This window comes from Propithecus coquereli, unplaced genomic scaffold, assembly GCF_000956105.1.
Source record: "Propithecus coquereli isolate 6110/MARCELLA unplaced genomic scaffold, Pcoq_1.0 Scaffold181, whole genome shotgun sequence".
Lineage (NCBI taxonomy): Eukaryota > Metazoa > Chordata > Mammalia > Primates > Indriidae > Propithecus > Propithecus coquereli.
Genome location: NW_012142857.1, coordinates 2236769 through 2248308, shown reverse-complemented (window position 1 = coordinate 2248308; position 11540 = coordinate 2236769). Strand labels below are relative to the sequence as shown.

The 11540-nt window shown below is 48.8% G+C and overlaps 1 protein-coding gene and 1 pseudogene across 1 annotated transcript in view; one reads left to right on the top strand and one right to left on the bottom strand.

Annotated features, from left to right (window-relative positions):
* LOC105808873 overlaps nucleotides 1–2642 on the top strand; it is a 24329-nt pseudogene extending 21687 nt beyond the window's left edge.
* LOC105808907 (chromosome unknown open reading frame, human C18orf25) overlaps nucleotides 1–2721 on the bottom strand; it is a 73335-nt gene extending 70614 nt beyond the window's left edge. Inside the window, exon 1 of the mRNA XM_012642675.1 lies at nucleotides 2508–2721. The gene's annotated coding sequence lies outside the window, so the exon portion shown is untranslated. The remainder of the gene's footprint in view (nucleotides 1–2507) is intronic.
* Nucleotides 2722–11540: the final 8819 nt, after the last annotated feature.

Below are 11540 nucleotides of genomic sequence, written 5' to 3'. Positions count from 1 at the left end.
AATATTTAAATCAGTAACATTTTCATCTTTTACAGGTTTTCTCAAGTACTGTCAATTCAGCAAACATGAATACACATTATTTTCATATTCCTAGTTACATGTAGGAAAATGAGGAAGATGATTTACCAAAGCCACAAAATGTGAGGTTTGGGTGTCTAGCATATACCAGTTCCAAACTTTAAAAAGAAGGGAAAAAAATACTCAAATTGCCTATATATCAAGTCTATTCATGCACATGTCAAAACAAAACCATAAGACTGGGAACCCCAGCAAAACGACTCCTTGAATAACAAGTAACTACACAAGTTCCACGAAGTTACTAGTCATACAGTAAAGAGAATTTTAAGTACCAATGTTACTATAAATATTAGGAGCAACAAACCTTTGAAGGATATACATTGAGCATTCGATTCTAACAGAACTTAAATTAGAACCTAAATCTGCTACAGGTGCAGAAAAAAGCATCCTCCCCCTTTCTGTCAGTCTGATTGTGGCAGCCAAGAATGAACAGACAAATACAGGGGGAATTAGAACCTAACAGTGAATTTATCTTTAACATATGAGTTCTGAATTAATCATGAAGACTATAAAACAAAGAGCATCATAACTGTTACTCTCAGGTAAGAGCAACACAAACTGAATTAGTAACAACTACACTATGAACTTAATAAGAAGCTAACAATGGGAAAAATGTCCAGCCCTAAAATCCAGTCCATCCATTTTCCACAAAAAAAAAGTGTCAGAAAAAATATTTCCCATTAAGAAATCTGATTCAGCTGGTTCTTTAGGTATAAATTACCTTGACATTTCTCCCTGCCTTTCAGATTGTATAAACCCACTGAAGTTTACACCTATAACATGTTAACATTACGAAAAAGATGTAGCTTGAAGTTTTAAGAAAAGTACTCTAAAGGAAACCGATTTACAAATGTCTAAGAAATATTTTTATTTCGCATTTAATGGAACTGCATAAAATTCCACTAAGGTTCTTTTTAAAGCAGCATACAGGTCATTGTAGTCAATTCCATCTTGGTTTCCTGAACTCAAATTTAATTCATAGTTTTACATTAACTGGGTACCTATAGTTGCACAAAGCACTCAAGTAGGCATTGTATTGGACATATTATTAGGCCAAAATATTTTACTTGCTACTTAAAAAATGGTTAGCGACGTGACTCCTCAGGACATCAGGTAATAACTATCAATTGTAGGCCTCTAAAAATGCTTGTTAAACCAAAAGGCAATGCTCTGATTACTGGAGGAATCCGGATTGCCAGGATCAGCAAAACCACATTAGAAAGTTAATAGCCTCCATTCTTAAAATATCCCAAGAGAAGAAAGGGAGTGATTCAAACTGTTAGCATGTGCCCAATGATACTACATAATAATAGTCTAAGCAAAACTGCCAGATGTATTTGTAATTAAGAGGCCCAACCTGGACGAAGCATCATCGGTGGGATTTCCATCCTACTGGGTGGAGGGATTCAGAAAGCAAAAGCTCAGGAAAAAAAAAACGAAAAGCCCATCCAAGAACAAACTGTCAGAGAGGTTAAGAATCTGAGTTCCAGATTCTGGGAGGACTAGTACAGACGTTCTTTCCTTCAACCAGTGAGCATCTATTAATATTGTGTGACAGGTCAGGGCAATTTAAAAGTAAGAATGAATGACGTGAAGTTCCGATAGGGGCTGCTAGCACAATACACTAAGATCCGTGCTATAAAAAATAAGGTACCAATGCTCCTGGGAAAAAGAACTCTCTGGGAAGAGTCAGGGAAGGCCACAGTCTTGAACCCAGGACTCTGTCAGTATACATACTCGCCGGTTTTTAAATAAATTTGACAAACTCTCCAGAAGAGGTCAATTTTGGAGACTGACACATCTCTCCCATTGACTGGAGGCGTTTGAGGACCGAAGATAGCAGAAGCGCCTAGAGGCAGGCGGCGCCAAGCCTTTTCTCCCTCCTCCAAGGCCACGGCAGCCGCCGCAGGGGCAGGTATCGGCGCCAGACCCCAGCTCCCCCTGGCTCCCCGAGCTGCCGCCACTGCTTCCCCTGCGGGACGGGGAGCCGGAAAGTTGCTTGAAGACAACTCCAGGGCCGCGAAGCCGCTCCCCGGGTGGCCCGGGGTCTGCGGCATCCCTAACCTCCCCTTACCCCCGTGGACAAGGACTCGCCTCGACCTGGCCCCAGCGACTGGAGAGGGTGGGTGCGCCAACTCAGCTGGGCCGGGAGGACGAGAGGGTCACCGGTGGCGGGCGAGCAAGGAGGTCGGAGCTATTCGGCCCCCTTGCGTCAGCCCCCACCAGGGCCGCGCCTCCCGCCAAGTCTGGGTGCGAACCCCCGGCGCCCACCAGCCGGGCTCACTGGAACCCCAGCGCCCAGACGCCGCAGATCCCTCACCTGCGGCCCGCACCCCTCCGACTCGCCCCGACCTCTCCCTGGGACGCAGCTCGGGCCCCGCAGCTTGACTAGTAGGCAGGCCGCGGCCCTGCGCCCCTTCCCGCCTCACCTGCGCTCCGCGGCGGCTCAGTGCCTCTTCACCAGCTCCGCGCGCCCCGTCGGGGCACGCACCGACCCCCCGGCCAGGACTGTCCCGGCCGCGGTGACTCGGGATGCGACGGCCACTTCCGCCTTCTCCTCCTAGGCACGAGCCCCAATGGCGAGCAGAGGGTCGCGGCCAGAGCCCTCGCCGGGACCAAAGTGAACCTCGTCGCCTCCGCAGCCTTCACCACCAAGTCCCTTCAGTCGTCCGCGCCGCCCCAAGAAAATGTCACCAGAGGCCGTTCCGCTCGGCGCCTCACTTCCGCCCGGAACCACAGAGCCCGCGCCGGCCGGCTAGAGCGGCCGCTGCGGCTGGGGCCTCTGGGGACCAGAGCCGGAGGCCTGGGGGGGGGAAGCGAAACAGCGCCACCTGGCGGAGAGGAACACGCGCTCCTCCCGCTGCAGAGAGCAGGGCGTGCAGGCGCTGGTTTCCCGGGCTGCTTTCCTGTGCTTGTTCCTTCGGTTCAGACAATTCCCTTCCAGAAATGTCTTTCCCAGAGGGTGGGAAAGCCAGTCAGTGGAAGCCAAGGACAATGCCTTAAGAAAAGGACGGCGTTCCCTTTTCCGTGCGCTACCCAGCACTCAGTCCCTCAGGAAGCTTTCCCGCATGAAGCTCGCAGGGTCTGAGTTTTTGAGTCGCCCAGCGAGGAGCCCGCTCCCTTCTCTCCCCACTTTCTCGCGGATGCCCACAGCTAGGCTCGGGGAGGATCGACCGTGCTCCTCTCGTGCAGTGGCACCAACATCCTGTTCAAGTTTCTCCACGGGCAACTTGCAGGCCTCGCGAACAGGCTGCCCACCGCCGGGGAGACCCCGCTCCGCCCCCGCGCGCGCTCAGGACGCCCGGAATTCTGCCTCTGCAGAGTCACTCCTCTGGTTTGCAGTTCGCCCTGGGAAGAGTGACGCGCCAGCGCGCTCTGAGTTTCCGAGCCCCACACTTGAGTTCAGTCCAGGGGGATGGGGAATACGTGGTGGACGCGGAACTAGAGAAAGATGAGGTGGGCACAAGCCACCTGGCGGGTAGAGGGCTTCCCAAGGAGGAAGAGGAGATGCTGAGGACAAACCTCACAACTCAAGATCTGGCCAAGGGCCCGCACTCCCTAAAAGCAGGGCAGGGTCAGGCGGGGGCGGGGGTAAGAGAGAGAGAGAAAAAAAAAATAGGCTTGAGGAGAAAAATGCAAAAGGTTTTTACTTTTTTTGTTGTTGTTGTTCTTGGACAGAGTCTCGCTCTGTTGCCCTGGCTAGAATGCAGTGGCATGGTCATAGCTCACTGCAACCTCAAACTCCTGGGCTCAAGCGATCCTCCTGCCTCAGCCTCCAGTGTAGCTGAGACTACAGGTGCATGCCACCACGCCCTGCTAATTTTTTCTGTTTTTAGTAGAGACAGGGTCTTGCTCTTGCTCAGGCTGATCTCAAACTCCTGATGTCAAGGGATCCTCCCGCCTAGGCCTCCCAGAGTGCTAGGACTGCAGGCGTCAGCCACTGCACTTGGCCAAGGTCTTTACCTTTTAAAGAGCTGTGCTGGAACCGTGGGTGAGATTCCTCAAGAGGAAAATCTGACAGCACTGGGTCCACAATCCCCTTAACATCAGCCTCCCTTTTAGACCAGATCCTTCAGTTCCTTGACTTCACTCATTTTTGCTAACTGCCTCCAGGTATGGGAGTTTTCCATCCCTGACTAAATGAACAAGTCAAGAAAATGACATAATAATAGCTTTTATTGAATGTTTACTAAGTGCCAAGCACTGTAGTATGCATTTAAATGGATTCATTCCTTAAATCCTCATAACAATCCTATGAGTTGTTGCAGTTTCCATCAGTTTACAAAGGTGGAAACTGAGACACAGAGTGACCTGCCCGAGGTGACACTCAGTAAGTGGCTGTATTAAATTCCAACAGACAGTCCTCTCCAGAGCCTGCTTTCTTAACCACAGCCGCCAACTGCCTTCTTGAGATTCACAGAGAAAATGCTCTGTGCCTGCTACATATCTTATCTACTCCTGAAATGCCATCTCCCCCTTAAAACCAGCTCAGCCCACACACCACCTGCATCACCACCACCCTCATTGCCCACTTCATCCTGACCTCTTACTGCTGGTCAAGACTCCTCTGCTCACACTCTCCTACGTATGTGTTCACCCCTTGGCCTGTCTATAGAGTTACTACTAAATCATATCAGTGAGTCTCCTCTCAACTTCTGTCATAGCCCTAGAGGCCAGAGCTAAGCTGGTCAGAATCACTCTTCAGTGTCGTTTCTTGCACTTGATGCAGAGCCTAGACTGGAGTTGAGCCCATAGCAGGTGCCTGCTAGACTTGGCCTGAGCAGTAGCATCAGAGTGTGGCTGGTCTGGCTTTGTCTGTAGTCTGTTTCCTCCTGACGGAGCAAGTTACTCCCACCACTTGCCCTGTAAGGTGGGTTCTCTTATCATAACTACTCTTTAGATGACAAAGGTGTGGGGATACAAGGGACAGAATGCTCATCTCTGGGCTCTGGGCCACCTCTTCCCTTCCTTCTTGGATTGCTAAGAACTGGGCAGTGTGGCCTCTCCCAGTGTAACCAGCACCCACCAGGACTCCCTGGCTTCTGCCATAGGGCAGCGACAGCTGGGGAAATGATGGCCCTCTGCACTATGGTGACCCCAGCACCTCAGACAAGTCACCACTTCCTGGGTTAACGTTACCTGCTCTGCTTCACGGTGTCATTCCATGGAATTGGATCACACCCTCCATGAGGAAGCTGTCCAGAAGTATTCTGGGGATTCTGGGTAGTGGACGGTCAGATGGTCGTCAGAACCAGGGGCTCTGGAGATTGACAGGTCTGTCTTTGGACTCCAGGACGGTGACCCTTAGGCAATTATGGGACCTCACTGGGCCTCAGTGCCCTCACCTGTCAAATACGGATGACCCTCTAATACTCCCTTGCAGGCTGTCATGAGGAGTGAGGTGAAATGAGTTATGTATGCAAAGCTCTCATGCCCTCCATGCTTGGCTCAGAGAGAATGCTCTAGAATGGGGCTGCGGCTCTTATGGCAGCACTCCAGGCTAGCACCTCCTAGGCCACACACACTGGTCAAAAACAGTGACATTTCCATCTCAATGGACTCATTTTTTCAAAGCAACAAGTTCGCTGGGAAGGAGAATGGACCTCAGGAAAGTGGAGCCAAAGGAGGGAGGGGCATCTCCCTCAGCACCCCCGCCCCCCACATAACCCTGGGCTGGATGATTGACTGAGGCTCCTTGGGTAAAGTGCTCTGGGACCCAGCTCGAAATTCCTCTGTCCAATCAGGTGAGTCCCCCTGAAACTGTATATTAAAGTCTGTAACTTCTAAAAAAAAAAGTGGAAGTGAATGCAAAAGACCGTTTAAATTTCTTTTTTTTTTCAGACAGTTTCGCTGGAGTGCAGTGGCATCGTCATAGCTCACTGCATCCTCAAACTCTTGAGCTCAAGCGACCTTCCTACCTCAGCCTCCCAGAGTGCTAAGATTACAAGCATGAGCCACTGCACCCAACCATATTTTTTTTGTAGAGATAGGCTCTTGGTATGTTGTTCAGGTTGGTCTTGAACTCCTGTCCTCAAGCAATTCTCCGGCCTCTGTCTTTCAAAGTGCTGGGATTACAGGCATGAACCACTGGGCACCTGGCCCCTCTTTTCTTTCTTTTCTTTTTTTTTATTTTTTGATACAGTCTCTCTCTGTCGCCCTGGGTAGAGCACAGTGGTGTCATCATAGCTCACTGTAATCCTGGCTCAAGTGATCTTCCTGACTCAGCCTCCCAAGTAGCTGGGACTACAGGCATGTGCCACCACCCCCGGCTAATTTTTGTAGAGACAGGGTCTCACTATGTTGCCCAGGCTGGTTTTGAACTCCTGTCCTCAAGCGATCCTCCCGCCTTGGCCTCCCAGAGTGCTAGGATTATAGGCGTGAGCTTCCATATCCAGCTCTAAATTTCTTAGCAAGTATGAATTAGCCTCTCATTTTATAATGAAGGAGATTGCCCTGTATGACACAGTCCCTGACCTTGTGGTACCTCCTGGGTAGGGAGGAGGCTCCTCTGACACCCCATCTAGACTAGCACCCCACTCCCCATCGCAACACCTGTTTCCTTCATAACATCTGCCCTGGTGTGTTACCGCTGTGCATTTCCTCTTTATCATCCACCTGACACACCAGAGCCTCGAGGGAGCGGGCCCGTGCCTCACTGCCCGGCCCAGACACACTCGGTACACGTGTAGTGAATGGAGGAAGTAGATCTAAGATTCAGAAACTGCAAGAATGTCAAAACAAGGAAGTGGTGCCAGGTGCCAAGTGGGTGAAAGGCTGGGAGGAGGGAGGGAGCCCTGTATTCAGAGCAGTGGAGAATGCCTCAAGGAGAGTCTGGAACCTACCTGCAAGAGGTTAAAAAGGAGGGAAGGTGTCAACGCCTTGAAGGCAGAGCTCCAGCGGGTCTTCCCTCCTCAAAGCCCTCCTGGGTGTCTCTAGAGGGCCTGGCAGATGGGACACATCCAATAAGTGTTTGTGACTGGAGGGACAAGTGTGCCCAGAAGCTGACCTGGGGAATGTGGAGAGGTGGAAAAACCCCTGGGCTATTTGGAGGACAACAACCCAAGGGCCAGATAGCAGAGGAGTGAGGACAGAGAAGGCAGCAAGGGAAGGTGGGGGACTGAAAGGAGTGTAAGGGGTCTGGGCTTGGTTTTTTCAGCACTAATGGGGAAGCAGGGTGTGATGTGCTCACCTAGACTTCCACTGAGTGGCGTAGCCAAGACCTGCAGGAAACCACATCCTGCCCTAGCGCACTGACAACTCAGAGAGGAAGGAGGACTCCATGCTGACCACACCAGGAGGCAAGTAGGACTCTGCGAGAAGAAAAGTCTAAAACTGAGGACTGCAGAAGGAAGAGAGAAAGGAAAACATTAGGAAGGGAGGGAAGGCCCTCCAGCCCTAGGGATCTTCCATGTGGATGGCGACAAGAGAACTGTGTTTTGGAAGAAAGGATTCCGAAAAGACTTCAAAGCCCTTGAAACACCAGCTTTACGGAGAATGCCTCCACCTTCCCCTTCCCAGCTCTGAAAACTACAGTATTTTAGATTAGAGCAACATCAAGGGATCTGTAGTGGATTTAAAAATTAACACATTTAGTCTTTGCCTGGGTTCCTGGCACAGAGCTCCTAAAACCCTTGGCATTTCCTGAGAGATAGGAGTGTCTTTTGTTATTCAAACGAGTCCCTTAGCACCACAACTGAATTTAGGCTAATAAGGTGGCTCTTGGAGAATCCTTAGATAGCTTTAGGATGGGGGCCAGTCTCCACTGGAACCCAGCAGATGATTAGAGGGTTGGAATTTTCAGCCCAATCCCCCACCCTCAATTTCCAGGCCTATGGTTTATTTTATTTATTTATTTATTTTAAGACAGAGTCTCACTCTGTTTCCCGGGCTAGAGTGCCGTGGCATCAGCCTATCTCACAGCAACCTCAAACTCCTGGGCTCAAGCAATCCTCCTGCCTCAGCCTCCCAAGTCGCTGGGACTACAGGCGAGCACCACCATGCCCAGCTAATTTTTTCTGTTTTTAGTAGAGATGGGGTCTCACTCTTGCTCAGGCTGGTCTCAAACTCTTGAGCTCAAGCGATCCTCCTGCCTCTGCCTCCCGGAGTGTTAGGATTACAGACGTGAGCCACTGCACCCAGCCCAGCCCTGTAGTTTAGTCAACCATTTCTGTGTAAGGAAACCTCAATAAAATCCCCAGAACAACAGGGTTTGGGAACTTCCTGTTGGTACTGGGAGGGTGGTGTACCTGGAGAAGGCAGGGAAGCTTCAAGCTAACCTCCACCCCTGTTCCTAGCCTTACCCATCTCTTCCATTTAGGTTCATCCTTAGAGTCGTATCCTTTATAATAAACTGGTAATAGTAAAATGCTTTCCTGGGTTCTGTGAGTCATTATAGTGAATTATTGAATTTAAGGGGGGATGGTCATGGGAACCCCCAAATTTGCAATCTGCCAGACACGGTGTGGGTAGCCTGGAGACCTCAATGGGAGCCGGTGTCTGAAGTGGGGGCAGTCTTGCGGGACTGAGTCCTGTGGGGTTTGTGATAGTGATAACCTTGAGTATTCGGTGCCAGAACTAAATTGAATTCTTGAACACTCAATTGGTGTTGGAGAATTGGTGCCAGGAAAAACCATGAAGGATCCTAAAACTTTGACTTTAAGTAAATATATTATATTTGGTTTGAACTACATATGTATGTTACATTAAGCAAGACCAGTCCCAGGCCCAATCTCTGGTCAGGGTCCTGCCTCCCTTCCATGTGACCCTCTTCACCTTTTAGGTGGTGGCCAAAGCTGTCAGTACCCCAGACACCAGAACGGGAATTGGTTTCATGCTCTGCCTCGCCCAGTGGCATTGAGATACAAGGGAGTGCCTCTGAGGAGGAATCCACAGGAATTAATCTTTCCTGGTGACATTTCAGGTACCAAATTCTGGGTGGGGAAAATATTACTGGGTTGGGATCACGCCAACATTCCTCACGTGCACACGTTCTTAAGTAGTCACCTCTGTGTGTGTATTAGGAGAGCCCGACAAATGATGCATACAGTTCCGTTTTGTTCAAAAGATGTTGATCGGAAGCCTGCCCACTGAACACAAGGCACGCTGTCAGTCCCTTGGCAGATAACCCTCACGACAACCAGCAAGGGTCGGTAGCTTTAAGGGAGGAAGAAACTGAGGGTCAGCGAAGATGGTTCACCCGGCCAAGGTCATATGGGTAAAGTCAGGATTCCTGGAAGAGAACATGGTCACCTCCCTCAAGAACACCACTGCACTGTGTGTCTAGTAACAGGGCTCAGCCTGGAAACAAGTGGCAATACAGAGGAGGCTCGATAGAATATAGGGACACGTAAGAGGGAGAAATTAATTCCCAAGAGCACCCAGGACTTCCTGCAAGAGGAAGCTTTTGATGAGGGCCTTGGAGAAAGAGCAGAACTTCCAAGGACAGAAATGAGAGAAAGGTATATTCTGGGCTGAGTCCGGTGTGAGGAAAGGCTGCTGTCGAGAGAGCACAGGGTACAGCTAGACCCTCGAATGTGAGCATCGTTCATACAAATGATACAGCAAGTGTTGTGGTTTGGGCCCTTACCTCCCACCCCTCCAATTTTGTTTTTATTTTTTTTTTGCTTATTAATACCAACAATATACATTTGTATAGAACGGTAAAGAACCCGAACTCTGCAAAATATCTTAAAGAGGTTTATTCTAAGCCAAGTTTGAGGACTGTGGCCCGGAGCCATGCCCAAGACGCCTTGAGCAAGTGGTCTTCCCGTGGTGGGTGGGTTACAGTTTTGTTTTATACATTTCAGGGAGATAGGAATTACATATAAAGTTATAAATCAATACATGGAAGATGTACATTGGTTTGGCCCAAAAAGGTGGGACATCTAGAAATGGGAAATTACAGGTAATAGGTGGATTTAAGGATTCTTTGATTTGTAATGGGTTAAAGAAAAGAAGCTTTTAGGCCAGGCGCAGTGGCTCATGCATGTAATCCTAGCACTCTGGGAGGCTGAGGCAGGAGGATCACTTGAGCTCAGGAGTTCAAGACCAGCTGAGCAAGAGTGAGACCCGCCCCACACCCCACACCCCATCTCTAGTAAAAATAGAAAAAACTAGCTGGGCAACTAAAAATAGAAAAATTAGCCAGGAGGATTGCTTGAGGTCAAGGAGTTTGAGACCAGCCCAAGCAAGAGCGAGACCCCATCTCTACTAAAAATAGAAAAAATTAGCTGGGCATGGTGATGCACACCTGTAGTCCCAGCTACTTGGGAGGCTGAGGCAGGAGGATTGCTTGAGCCCAGGAGTTTAAGATTGCTGTGAGCTAGGCTGATGCCACAGCACTCTAACCCGGGAAACAGAGTGAGACTCTGTCTCAAAAAAAAAAAAAAAAAAAGAAAAAGAAATGAAGTTTTTTCTAAAGGCTTGGAATGTTTTAAGTTAAGATAAGGAAGTCTGTTAATCAGAGATAAGTCACCACCGGACATAGACTCATGAGATCTGTTGGGTAAATTGAGGACCTACAGGTGTGGTTTAAGCTTTGCCTTGTGTAGCCTTAGGCCTGTTAATGAGTTACAAAGGATATCTCCTAGAAGGGAGGCGGGCAAGACTGGGCTGTGTCTGACCTCCTTTCTCATGGCCAGCAACTCAGCTTTAGGATATTTCTGGGGTCCTTGACGAAGAGGGTGTCCATTCAGTCAGCTGGGGGTCTTAAGATTTTATTGTAGTTCACAAACTTAACTTGAACCTTTTCATAACTAGGATTTCATTAGCTCCTCTAAACAACCCTGAGAAGTAGTTAGCGTGGGTATTGCTACCATTGTGCAGAGATTATATGACTGACACAAGGAGATTTATTCCAGAACGAATAAATGTTTCTTGAATGAATGAATGAATGAAAGGATTGAAAAGGGTGGCCTTGCAAAAATAACAGGAAAATATTAATCCCACAATTTCCCGAGTAACAGTTAAAGATCAATCCTATGAGTTCTCTAACAGGTACCCTGCAGGAGTTCTGTTTTGCACAACTTCTGAAAAGAGCTGAATGAACAGAAAAGAGATGTAAATCTATCTCTTTCAAATTTTTTTTTTTTTTTTTAGAATCTGCTTTTTACAGCTTAAACAATTCCTGAGTGAACAGCTCCAAGCCTCAACCATATCTCCAGGTTGGAGTCGCATCTCCTGTGATAGTCCCTTCTCCAGGGAAAGGCAGGAGAGCCAACTCTTGGACTTTCACATCCTTGCAGTGTTTGTTAGCTACCTGCCACTAATAAGTAAGAAAGGAGTGGATGCAGCAGTTTCTTTACTGTGTACCCTGCCATTTTTACAACTCCCTTTAAAAAGCTCCAATAGCTGGTTTTCGGGCCAGCATTATGTTTTTATTAATTTTTTTTTTGAGGCAGAGTCTCACTCTGTTGCCCAGACTAGAGTGCAGTGTGGTGTGATCATAGCTCACAGCAACCTCA